Source organism: Scyliorhinus canicula, chromosome 14 (assembly GCF_902713615.1).
Source record: "Scyliorhinus canicula chromosome 14, sScyCan1.1, whole genome shotgun sequence".
NCBI lineage: Eukaryota > Metazoa > Chordata > Chondrichthyes > Carcharhiniformes > Scyliorhinidae > Scyliorhinus > Scyliorhinus canicula.
In genome coordinates, this window is record NC_052159.1 from 159491868 (window position 1) to 159505018 (window position 13151).

Sequence of the window (13151 nt, forward strand, 5' to 3'; positions counted from 1 at the left end):
TGTTGCTCCATTTTTATTAAGCTTTGCATGGCTGAATTTCAGAAGCTCCTTACTGAATGTGGGAATCGTCCCTATCCTGAGCCGATCTCCCTCGGCCTTTGTATCTGGTACCTGCTGATTGCTGAGTGTGGTTTGTCACAGGATCCCATCATGTTCAGCTAACATTGGGTGAACACATTCTGTGCTTTAATTCTATCCTTGTGTTCATTCTGCAGATACATCAGGAGCCCAAGTCAGAAACAGAATGTCTCAGCAACATTAAGGAGTTTTTGAAAGGCTGTGGTGCGCTTCGCGTGGAGGTGAGTGTGTGAAATGTTCACTGTGTGCGCCGGGCTGGTAAAGGAGGAACCTGTTTACTTTCTGCGTTTGATGGACATGCAGGAAGGGAAAGCAGCACTGTGGCAGGTGGGCAGACCTGGAGCAGGTGGGCAGACCTGGTGCAGGTGGGCAGACCTGGAGCAGGTGGGCAGACCTGGAGCAGGTGGGCAGACCTGGAGCAGGTGGGCAGACCTGGAGCAGGTGGGCAGACCTGGAGCAGGTGGGCAGACCTGGAGCAGGTGGGCACACCTGGAGCAGGTGGGCACACCTGGAGCAGGTGGGCACACCTGGAGCAGGTGGGCAGAGAGAAGGGAAGGAAGCTGAGACAGATTTTTAATCAGTAAAGGAATCAAGGGTTATGGAGATAGAGCGGGAAAGTGGAGCTGAGGATTATATCAGATCAGTCATGATCTCATTGAATGGTGGAGATGACTCGATGGGCCGAATGGCCTACTTCTGCTCCTATGTCTTATGGGTAGATTTGGGGAGGGACATTTAAATCCATCCATAAACTCTCTTCGTTTACTGAGCTTTTCCCAATAATGTCTCCTTTAATGGCTCCATGCCAAATTTTGTGTGGTAAGTTCCTGAAGCACCGTGGGATGTTGTATTATGTTAAAGGTGCTATTTAAATACAAGTTGTGTGATATATAGAATATAGAACATTACAGCGCAGTACGGGCCCTTCGGCCCTCGATGTTGCGCCGACCTGTGAAACCATCTGAGGCCTATCTGGCCTACACTATTCCATTTCAATCCATATGTCTATCCAGTGACCACTTAAATGCCCTTAAAGTTGGCGAGTCTACTACTGTTGCAGGCATTTTCTGAAACAGATGATACTTGACTGAGGCAGGAACTGAGAGATTCATATTGCCACTTTGTGGGTGAATGCCACTAAATGTCATAAATCACGACATTCCCAACTCTCCAATACAGCAGCTCTGATTCCACAGACTGAAATGTCACAGTGGTATTTCAGGAAACAGACTGCCTGCAAACAGCTTTTGCTAAATAACTCTGGTATGTTCCTTGTGCTTTGATCATATGTACACTGAAACAACAACTTACATTCATGTCGTGCCTGTAACATAGAGACACCTCAAGGTGTTTCACACACAGATAATTGGGCCACAATAGACAGCTAAACAAGCAAGGACATTTCGGGAAGAGATTCCAAACACTTGGAATAAGTGATGATCTTAAAGGAGGAACAGCAGAGAGTCTTGGGGTGAGATCCAGGCAGCTGAAACTTACTTGAATTGTTTTGACAACGTGGAGTTAATGAACAAGTTTTACCTAATTTGATGGTTGGATGGTTATTTAATGTTTAGCCTCCCAGCTGAGCTGTGTCAGTTACTGTTAATGGTCAGTCATTTACAATATATTTTGGTAAGGCTGTTGTGCTAAATCACTGTATAAACACTATTTGATTTATTGGGATTGCGAAAGGAAAAGGTCTTCTGACAATTGGTGAAAGGCTGCCTGTATATTCAACGATGGAGGATCCGTAACCCTCTGAGTGACGAAATCTCTCCTCATCTCAGTCCTAAATCGATTGGCCTCTTAACCTGAGCCTGTTGCCCCCGTGTTTTCGATTCCCTGATCAGGAGGAAGAACCTCTGAGCCTACCCCGTCAAACCCCTTCGGAATCCTGAGAGTTTCAATGATATTACGTTTCATTCTTCTAAACTTAGGAGAATATCGAGCCAGCCTTTCTTCACAGAACAGCCCTCTTACCCCAGGGATCAAGTTAGTGAACCGTTACTGTACAGCCTCCAGTGCAACTATATCCTTCCTTAAAGATAGAGACCAAAGCTGCACATGCTGTTCCAGGTGTGGTCCCACTAAAACCACATCTAATTTCAGCAAGACTTCCCTATTCCTGTACTTTAATCCCCTTGCAATAAAGACTCATGTGCCATTTCCCTTCCCACTTGCTAACTTTGTGTGGTTTGCATGAATATACCCAAGTTTCCCATCAACAATCAATATTTACAAGTTTCTATTCTTAAAAGCAAAGTGAATAATTTGTGGCAAACAAGTGCCAGGCAATGACCATCTTCAATGGCATTATCATTCCTGAATCTCCCACGATCAACGTCCTGGAATTACCATTGACCAGAAACAATCCTGGACCAGCTACATAAATAACTGGCTACAAGAGCAGATCGGAGGCTGGGAATTCTTTTTTTTTTTAATAAACAATTTTATTGAGGTAGTTTTTGGCTTTATAAACAGTTACAGACATCATCAGAAAGGAAGCAAAAAAGGCAAAAATGTGCAAACATCCACGTACTTTCAATACTTCCACCGTAACATATTGCACAAGCCCGCTCCCCTCCCACCGGTACTACCCGCCATATTTTCCCTCCTACTCTACTCTAAGGAAGGAGGCTGGGAATTCTGCGGTGAGTAACTCCTGACTTCCCCAAAGCCCGTCCACCTTTTTAGAATCAAGGGAATGTTGGAAAATGGTACTAGCGCTTCCAGTACCTCTGCAGTTGTCTCTTCTCGAGCCCAGGGTGTACACCATCGGGTCCCGGAGACTTGGTGGATTTTAGTCCTTTCAGATTCTCCAGTCCTGGTTTGCTGCTGTTATCAATTATTTTAATTCCCCCACTCTATTCAGCCCCGAGGTTACCATCTAATCCTGGTATGAAACTTGTGTCTTCTACTGTGAAGACAAACATTTAAAAAAAAAATTTAGATTACCCAATTATTTTTTCTATTAAGGGGCAATTTAGCGCGGCCAATCCACCTACTCTGCACATTTTTGAGTTGTGAGGGCGAAACCCACGCAGACACGGGGAGAATGTGCAAACTCCACACGGACAGTGACCCAGAGCCGGGATCGAACCTGGGACCTCAGCGCTGTGAGGCGGTTGTGCTAACCACTAGGCCACCGTGCTGCCCTCTGTGAAGACAAACATTAAATATTTGTTCATTGTCTCTGCCACTTTACAGGTTTTTAATGATCTTTTTCTTCTGAGGGAAAGGAAGCGTTCTCCTCTTTGGGTTTATTTGTTCAAGTTTGCGTCTTGTGTGAGCTACTGAGGAAGGGGACCGGGGATATGATTCGAAGGTGAAATTGTATATTGCACAGAGTTAGAAATCAACCTGATGTGGGAATCACTGATAATCAGTCTACTCAGCATGGGCTGGGATTTCTGAAGAACGTCATTCCTGTTTCAACCACTTGCTCCTGGTTGGAGTTGGCTGTTTCCATTTCTGGAATATTTAGAATAAATATGGATTATCAGATTGCACTGCTTCCTATCACTCAACTGACGTGGGTTCAGTAGATTGAGATTTAATTGTTTCATGTTGTAGTTGTGCTGCAATAGAGTAAAATCATAGAATCATAGAATTTACAGTGGAGAAGGAGGCCATTCGGCACATAGAGTCTGCACCAGCCTTTGGAAAGAGCACCCCACTCAAGCACACACCTCCTCAACCCCATCCCCTTAACCCAGTGACCCCAATTAACCTTTTTTTGGACACTAAGGGCAATTTAGCATGGCCAATCCCTCTAACCCGCACATCTTTGGACTGTGGGAGGAAACCGGAGCACCTGGAGGATTCCCACGCAGACACGGAGAGAAAGTGCAGACTCCACACAGACAGTGACCTAAGCCAGGAATGGAACCTGGTACCCTGGAGCTGTGAAGCAACTGTGCTAACCACTGTGCCACCATGCTGCCTCAATGCTTTAAGTAAATGCTTTAAGTTGGTGATTAAGAGCAGCAGTCTCCCATTGGAAGTGCACCCAACTCCAGCTCCTCCGAGACCGTGTTAGGGAACTGGAGCTGGATGACCTTCAGAGCATCCGGGAGGCAGAGGGGGTCATAGAGAAGAGTTACAGGGAGGTAGCCACACCCAAGGTACAGGACAAGAGTAGCTGGGTTACAGTCAGGGGAAAGGAAATGGACGGGCAGACAGTGCAGGGATCCCTCGTGGCTGGTCCCCTTCAAAACAAGTATACCGTTTTGGATGCTGTTGGGGGGGGATGACCTACTGGGGGAAGACCCTAGCGGCCAGGTCTCTGGCACTGAGTCTGGCTCTGGGGCTCAGAAGGGAAGGGGGGGCGGGGGGAAATAGAAAAGCAATAGCGATAGGAGACTCAATGGTTAGGAGAATAGATAGGACATTCTGTGGTCACAAGCGAGACTCCCGGAAGATATGTTGCCTCCTGGGTGCCAGGGCCAGGGATGTCTCGGATCGTGTCTTCAGGATCCTTAAGGGGGAGAGGGAGCAGCCAGAAGTCGTGGTGCACATTGGTACCAACGACTTAGGTCAGAAAAGGGGTGTGGATGTAATAAACAAGTTTAAGGAGTTAGGCTGGAAGTTAAAAGCCAGGACAGACAGAGTTGTCATCTCTGGTTTGTTGTTGGTGCCACGTGATAGCGAGGCTAGGAATAGGGAGACAGTGCAGTTGAACATGTGGCTACAGGAAGGGTGTAGGAAGGAGGGCTTCAGGTATTTGAATAATTGGAGCGCATTCTGGGGAAGGTGAGACCTGTACAAGCAGGACAGGTTGTATCCGAGCCAGACGGGCACCAATATCCTGGGGGGGAGGTTTTCTGGTACTCTTCGGGAGGGTTTAAACTAATTTGGCAGGGGAATGGGAACCGGATCTGTAGTCTAGCAACTAAGGTAGCCAATGTTCAGGACGTCAAAGCACGTAGTGAGGCAGTGGGGAAGGTAACACTGACAAAGGAGAGTATTTGCAGGCACGGAGATGGGTTGAAGTGTGTATACTTCAACGCAAGAAGCATCAGGAATAAGGTGGGTGAACTTAATGCATGGATCGGTACTTGGGACTACGATGTGGTGGTCATCACGGAAACTTGGATAGAAGAGGGGCAGAAATGGTTGTTGGAGGTCCCTGGTTATAGATGTTTCAACAAGATTAGGGAGGATGGTAAAAGAGGTGGGGGGGGTGGCATTGTTAATTAGAGATAGTATAACAGCTGCAGAAAGGCAGTTCGAGGGGGATCTGTCTACTGAGGTAATATGGGTTGAAGTCAGAAATAGGAAAGGAGCAGTCACCTTGTTGGGAGTTTTCTATAGGCCCCCCAATAGCAGCAGAGATGTGGAGGAACAGATTGGGAAACAGATTTTGGAAAGGTGCAGAAGTCACAGGGTAGTAGTCATGGGTGACTTCAACTTCCCAAACATTGAGTGGAAACTCTTTAGATCAAATAGTTTGGATGGGGTAGTGTTTGTGCAGTGTGTCCAGGAAGCTTTTCTAACACAATATGTAGATTGTCCGACCAGAGGGGAGGCCATATTGGATTTGGTACTTGGTAATGAACCAGGGCAGGTGATAGATTTGTTAGTGGGGGAGCATTTTGGAGATGGTGACCACAATTCTGTGACTTTCAATTTGGTAATGGAGAGGGATAGGTGCGTGCAACAGGGCAAGGTTTACAATTGGGGGAAGGGTAAATACGATGCTGTCAGACAAAAACTGAAGTGCATAAATTGGGAACATAGGCTATCAGGGAAGGACGCAATTAAAATATGTAAATTATTCAAGGAACAGATACTGCGTATCCTTGGTATTTATGTCCCTGTCAGGCAGGGAAGAGATGGTCGAGTGAGGGAGCAAATATGGTTGACAAGAGAGGTAGAATGTCTTGTTAAGAGGAGGAAGGATACTTATGTAAGCCTGAGGAAACAAGGTTCAGACAGGGCGCTTGAGGGATACAAGATAGCCAGGAAGGAACTGAAGAAAGGGATTAGGAGAGCTAAGAGAGGTCATGAAAAATCTTTGGCGGGTAGAATCAAGGAAAACCCCAAGGCCTTTTACACATATGTGAGAAATATGAGAATGACTAGAGCGAGGGTGGGTCCGATCAAGGACAGTAGCGGGAGATTGTGCATTGAGTCTGAAGAGATAGGAGAGGTCTTGAACGAGTACTTTTCTTCAGTATTTGCGAATGAGAGGGACCATATTGTTGGAGAGGACAGTCTGAAACAGACTGGTAAGCTCGAGGAGATACTTGTTAGGAAGGAAGATGTGTTGGGCATTTTGAAAACTTGAGGATCGACAAGTCCCCCGGGCCTGATGGGATATATCCAAGGATTCTATGGGAAGCAAGAGATGAAATTGCAGAGCCGTTGGCAATGATCTTTTTATCCTCACTGTCATCAGGGGTGGTACCAGGGGATTGGAGAGTGACGAATGTCATGCCCCTGTTCAAAAAAGGGAATAGGGATAACCCTGGGAATTACAGGCCAGTTAGTCTTACTTCGGTGGGAGGCAAAGTAATGGAAAGGGTACTGAGGGATAGGATTTCTGAGCATCTGGAAAGACACTGCTTGATTAGGGATAGTCAGCACGGATTTGTGAGGGGTAGGTCTTGCCTCATAAGTCTTATTGAATTCTTTGAGGAGGTGACCAAGCACGTGGATGAAGGTAAAGCAGTGGATGTGGTGTACATGGATTTTAGTAAGGCATTCGATAAGGTTCCCCATGGTAGGCTTATGCAGAAAGTAAGGAGGCAAGGGATAATGGGAAATTTGGCCAGTTGGATAACAAACTGGCTAACCGATAGACGTCAGAGAGTGGTGGTGGATGGCAAATATTCAGCCTGGAGCCCAGTTAGCAGTGGCGTACCGCAGGGATCAGTTCTGGGTCCTCTGCTGTTTGTGATTTTCATTAATGACGTGGATGAGGGAGTTGAAGGGTGGGTCAGTAAATTTGCAGACGATAAGAAGATTGGTGGAGTTGTGGATAGTGAGGAGGGCTGTTGTCGGCAGCAAAGAGACATAGATAGGATGCAGAGCTGGGCTGAGAAGTGGCAGATGGAGTTTAACCCTGAAAGTGTGAGGTTGTCCATTTTGGAAGGACAAATATGAATGTGCAATGCAGGGTTAACGGTAGGGTTCTTGGCAATGTGGAGGAGCAGAGAGATCTTGGGGTCTATGTTCATAGATCTTTGAAAGTTGCCACTCAAGTAGATACAGCTGTGAAGAAGACCTATGGTGTGCTAACGTTCATTAGCAGAGGGATTGAATTTAAGAGCCGTGAGGTGATGATGCAGCTGTACAAAACCTTGGTAAGGCCACATTTGGAGTACTGTGTGCAGTTCTGGTCGCCTCATTTTAGGAAGGATGTGGACGCTTTGGAAAAGGTGCAAAGGAGATTTACCAGGAAGTTGCCTGGAATGGAGAGTAGGTCTTACGAGGAAAGGTTGAGGGTGCTAGGCCTTTTCTCATTAGAACGGAGAAGGATGAGGGGGCGACTTGATAAAGGTTTATAAGATGATCAGGGAAATAGATAGAGTAGACAGTCAGAGACTTTTTCCCTGGGTGGAACAAACCATTACAAGGGGACATAATTTAAGATAAATGGTGGAAGATATAGAGGGGATGTCAGAGGTAGGTTCTTTAGCCAGAGAGTAATGGGGGCATGGAATGCACTGCCTGTGGAAGTAGTTGAGTCGGAAACATTAGGGACCTTCAAGCGGCTATTGGATAGGTACGTGGATTACGGTGGAATAATGGGGTGTAGATTAAATTGTTCTTAATCTAGAACAAAAGTTTGGCACAACATTGTGGACTGAAGGACCTGTTCTGTGCTGTATTTTTCTATGTTCTATGTTCTATTAGACCTTCAGTACAAAATTATAAAAAGGTGTTCACGGGGTGAACGTGAAGAGTCAGTGATTTTATTCTGTCTCGAGGTACACTCTGGCTTCAGATCTCTCGGTGTCTTTTGTATCTCTCCATTCAACAATCAGTTGTCTTTGTCCAGTGAATGTTTCTTTCTGGATCTCCAGCTGATGCATAGGGACCAGTCAGGTATAAGAGCTTCACTTCCTGTCCCAGGTTGTAAGGGGAATAGATCGGTGTTTCTGTGGCTGCGAGGGTCAGGGGTATCTCAAAGCAGCTACAGAACATCCTGGGGGAGGAGGGTGAACAGCCAGTGGCCGTGGTACACATCGGTACCAATGGCATAGGTAAAAAATGGATGAGGTCCTAAAAGTTAGGATGTAAGTTGAAAAATAAGACCGCAAGGGTATTGACCAGTGCCTCGTGCGTCTGGCTAGTCTGGTAAACGGGGCTGGTTTAGCAGTGGGTTAAAGAGCTGGCTTGCAATGCTGAACAATGCCAGCAGCGCGGGTTCAATTCCCGTACCAGCCTCCCCGAACAGGTGCCGGAATGTGGCGACTAGGGGCTTTTCACAGTAACCTCATTGAAGCCTACTTGTGACAATAAGCTATTATTATTATTAGTCAGAATAGAAATATCAGGGTATATGGGATGAATATGTGGCTGGAAAGATGGTGCAAGGGGAAAGGTTTCAGAATCCTGGGGCATTGGGACCAGTTCTGGGGGAGGCGGGACCAGTACAAACTGGGCGGGTTGGATATACTTGGGCTGGACCAGGACTGATGTCCTGGGGCAAGCGTTTGCTAGTATGGCTGGGGAGGGTTTAAACTGGAATGGCAGAGGGATGGGAATCTAAGCAGGGTTACATGAGTAAGAGAAACCAGGACAGTGATGAAAGAAAGTAAAATGCAAACACAGAAAACAGGGTAATCAAGGGCAGGAGGCACAGTACAAAGAAAGGTTAGGATGATTAAAAATGGTAACAAGGCAAACCTAAAGGCTTTGTATCTTAATGCACAAAGCATTCAGAATAAGGTTGACGAACTGGCAGCGCTAATTGAGAAACATGGGTATGATCTCATAGCCATTACATAACTTGTTACAGGGAGATCAAAACTGGGAACGAACTATTGAGGGATATTTGACCTTTCGGAAGAACAGGAGGGAAGGAAAAGGTGGTGGAGTAGCACTGTTAATAAGAGATGAAATGAGGACAGTTGTAAGAGACGATGCAGACTCGGATGAGGTAGGGTCCATTTGGGTGGCGGTAAGAAAGGGAAAGAAGACACTGGTATCAGTGCATGGTGCATAGACCCCCAAACAGTCGTCACACTGTAGGAAAGGGTATAAATCAACAAATAATAGGAGCATGCAAAAAGAACAGAGCATATTTTTTTTAAATTCAAGTTTTGTTATTTTAACATTTTAAACATACAACATTGCAAAGAAAAAACAACACAATCTCCCCCCTCCCCGAGAAACCTCAAGCAGACACCCAGACTGACCCCTCCCCCCCTAACAGCTGACGGTAATCTGCTCCTTGAAATGTCGTACAAACAAACCCCATCTCTTGTGGGATCCCTCACTCGCCCACCTCAAAGCAGATTCCATCTTTTCCAGATACAAAAGCTGCATTGGATTCCCCCAGCTGCACCCCAACAGGACCCGCCTACGAGCGATCAGCATGGCAAAGGTTAAAACATCTGGCCACGCTCCCGTCTGCAACTCCGGCAAGTCCGACACCCCAAATATGGCCCCCAGGGGACTGGGCTCCAAATCCATGAGCAGGATTGCCGACATGGTGCTCAACAACAACCCCAACATTTCTCCAACTTTGGACAGGACCAGAACATAATGCTGTGATTGGCTGGGTCCCTCCCACACTGCCCACAAGTATCTTCTACCCCTTCAAACAACCGGCACATCCTCACCTTTGTCAGTTCCGCTCTGTGTATCACCTTTAACTGTATCAACCCCAGCCTCACACACGAGATTGAAGCATTCACCCTCTGCAGCATCTCACATCACAACCCCTCCAATAACGCCAACCCCAGCTCCTCTTCCCACTTGGCCTTAACCCCCTCCAGAGTTGCCATGTCCTCCTCCGAGAACCTCCTATGGATTGCCGAGATGACACCCCCTCCTCCTCCAGCCCCATCACCAACAGCACCCCCTCCTCCTCCAGCCCCACCACCAACAGCACCCCCTCCTCCTCCAGCCCCATCGCCAACAGCACCCCTCCTCCTCCAGCCCCATCACCAACAGCTCCCCCTCCTCCTCCATCCCATCACCAACAGCACCCCCTCCTCGTCCAGCCCATCACCAACAGCACCCCTCCTCCTCCAGCCCCATCACAACAGCACCCCCTCCTCCTCCAGCCCCATCACCAACAGCACCCCCTCCTCCTCCAGCCCCATCACCAACAGCACCCCCCTCCTCCTCCAGCCCCATCGCCAACAGCACCCCCTCCTCCTCCAGCCCCATCGCCAACAGCACCCCCTCCTCCTCCAGCCCCATCACCAACAGCACCCCCTCCTCCTCCAGCCCCATCACCAACAGCACCCCCCTCCTCCTCCAGCCCCATCACCAACAGCACCCCCCTCCTCCTCCAGCCCCATCACCAACAGCACCCCTCCTCCTCCAGCCCCATCGCCAACAGCACCCCCTCCTCCTCCAGCCCCATCACCAACAGCACCCCCTCCTCCTCCAGCCCCATCACCAACAGCACCCCCTCCTCCTCCAGCCCCATCACCAACAGCACCCCCTCCTCCTCCAGCCCCATCGCCAACAGCACCCCCTCCTCCTCCATCCCCATCACCAACAGCACCCCCTCCTCCTCCAGCCCCATCACCAACAGCACCCCCTCCTCCTCCAGCCCCATCACCAACAGCACCCCCTCCTCCTCCAGCCCCATCGCCAACAGCACCCCCTCCTCCTCCAGCCCCATCACCAACAGCACCCCCTCCTCCTCCAGCCCCATCGCCAACAGCACCCCCTCCTCCTCCAGCCCCATCACCAACAGCACCCCCTCCTCCTCCAGCCCCATCGCCAACAGCACCCCCTCCTCCTCCAGCCCCATCACCAACAGCACCCCCTCCTCCTCCAGCCCCATCGCCAACAGCACCCCCTCCTCCTCCAGCCCCATCACCAACAGCACCCCCTCCTCCTCCAGCCCCATCGCCAACAGCACCCCCTCCTCCTCCAGCCCCATCACCAACAGCACCCCCTCCTCCTCCAGCCCCATCACCAACAGCACCCCCTCCTCCTCCAGCCCCATCACCAACAGCACCCCTCCTCCTCCAGCCCCATCACCAACAGCACCCCCTCCTCCTCCAGCCCCATTACCAACAGCACCCCCTCCTCCTCCAGCCCCATCACCAACAGCACCCCCTCCAGCCCCATCACCAACAGCAGCCCCTCCTCCTCCAGCCCCATCAGCAACAGCACCCCCTCCTCCTCCAGCCCCATCCCCAACAGCACCACCTCCTCCTCCAGCCCCATCACCAACAGCACCCCCTCCTCCTCCAGCCCCATCACCAACAGCACCCCCTCCTCCTCCAGCCCCATCACCAACAGCACCCCTCCTCCTCCATCCCCATCGCCAACAGCATCCCCTCCTCCTCCAGCCCCATCACCAACAGCACCCCCCTCCTCCTCCAGCCCCATCACCAACAGCACCCCCTCCTCCTCCAGCCCCATCACCAACAGCACCCCCTCCTCCTCCAGCCCCATCACCAACAGCATCCCCTCCTCCTCCAGCCCCATCACCAACAGCATCCCCTCCTCCTCCAGCCCCATCGCCAACAGCACCCCCTCCTCCTCCAGCCCCATCACCAACAGCATCCCCTCCTCCTCCAGCCCCATCGCCAACAGCACCCCCTCCTCCTCCAGCCCCATCACCAACAGCACCCCCTCCTCCTCCAGCCCCATCACCAACAGCATCCCCTCCTCCTCCAGCCCCATCACCAACAGCACCCCCTCCTCCTCCAGCCCCATCACCAACAGCATCCCCTCCTCCTCCAGCCCCATCACCAACAGCACCCCCTCCTCCTCCAGCCCCATCACCAACAGCACCCCCTCCTCCTCCAGCCCCATCACCAACAGCACCCCCTCCTCCTCCAGCCCCATCACCAACAGCACCCCTCCTCCTCCAGCCCCATCACCAACAGCACCCCCTCCTCCTCCAGCCCCATCGCCAACAGCACCCCCTCCTCCTCCAGCCCCATCACCAACAGCACCCCCTCCTCCTCCAGCCCCATCACCAACAGCATCCCCTCCTCCTCCAGCCCCATCACCAACAGCACCCCCTCCTCCTCCAGCCCCATCACCAACAGCACCCCTCCTCCTCCAGCCCCATCGCCAACAGCATCCCCTCCTCCTCCAGCCCCATCGCCAACAGCATCCCCTCCTCCTCCAGCCCCATCGCCAACAGCACCCCTCCTCCTCCAGCCCCATCACCAACAGCACCCCCTCCTCCTCCAGCCCCATCACCAACAGCATCCCCTCCTCCTCCAGCCCCATCACCAACAGCACCCCCTCCTCCTCCAGCCCCATCACCAACAGCACCCCCTCCTCTTCCAGCCCCATCACCAACAGCACCCCTCCTCCTCCAGCCCCATCACCAACAGCACCCCCTCCTCCTCCAGCCCCATCACCAACAGCACCCCCTCCTCCTCCAGCCCCATCACCAACAGCACCCCCTCCTCCTCCAGCCCCATCACCAACAGCACCCCCTCCTCCTCCAGCCCCATCGCCAACAGCACCCCCTCCTCCTCCAGCCCCATCACCAACAGCACCCCCTCCTCCTCCAGCCCCATCGCCAACAGCACCCCCTCCTCCTCCAGCCCCATCACCAACAGCACCCCCTCCAACGACGAGGAGGGTGGTGCCACCAGAAAAGTCGGAAAGACCTTTATTGTGAAATCCCGCACCTGCATTAACCTGAAAACTACCCCCTGCGGGATCCGAAACTTCTCCAATTCCTTCAAATTTGCAAACTGCCCTTCCTGAAATAGGAAATAGGATGGGGCCATTTCCATCACCCCTCGCCCCTCCCGTAACCTCGTATCCACCCTCGCTGGCTCAAAGCCATCGATCCCTCGGATCGGCATCTGCCTTGACCCTGCCCCCACCCTAAAAGTGTTGCCGAAATTGCCTCCATCATTTCAACCTGACCACCACCACCGTACTCGCCGAATATTTCCCTGGGG

The 13151-nt window shown here is 51.0% G+C and overlaps 1 protein-coding gene across 2 annotated transcripts in view; it reads left to right on the top strand.

The window, feature by feature from the left end:
- The first annotated feature begins 212 nt into the window (after positions 1-212).
- arhgef7b (Rho guanine nucleotide exchange factor (GEF) 7b) overlaps positions 213-13151 on the top strand; it is a 147172-nt gene continuing 134233 nt past the window's right edge. Inside the window, exon 1 of one of the 2 annotated variants that reach the window (XM_038818208.1) lies at positions 213-299. The gene's annotated coding sequence lies outside the window, so the exon portion shown is untranslated. The remainder of the gene's footprint in view (positions 300-13151) is intronic. The other variant, XM_038818209.1, reaches the window with a different exon arrangement.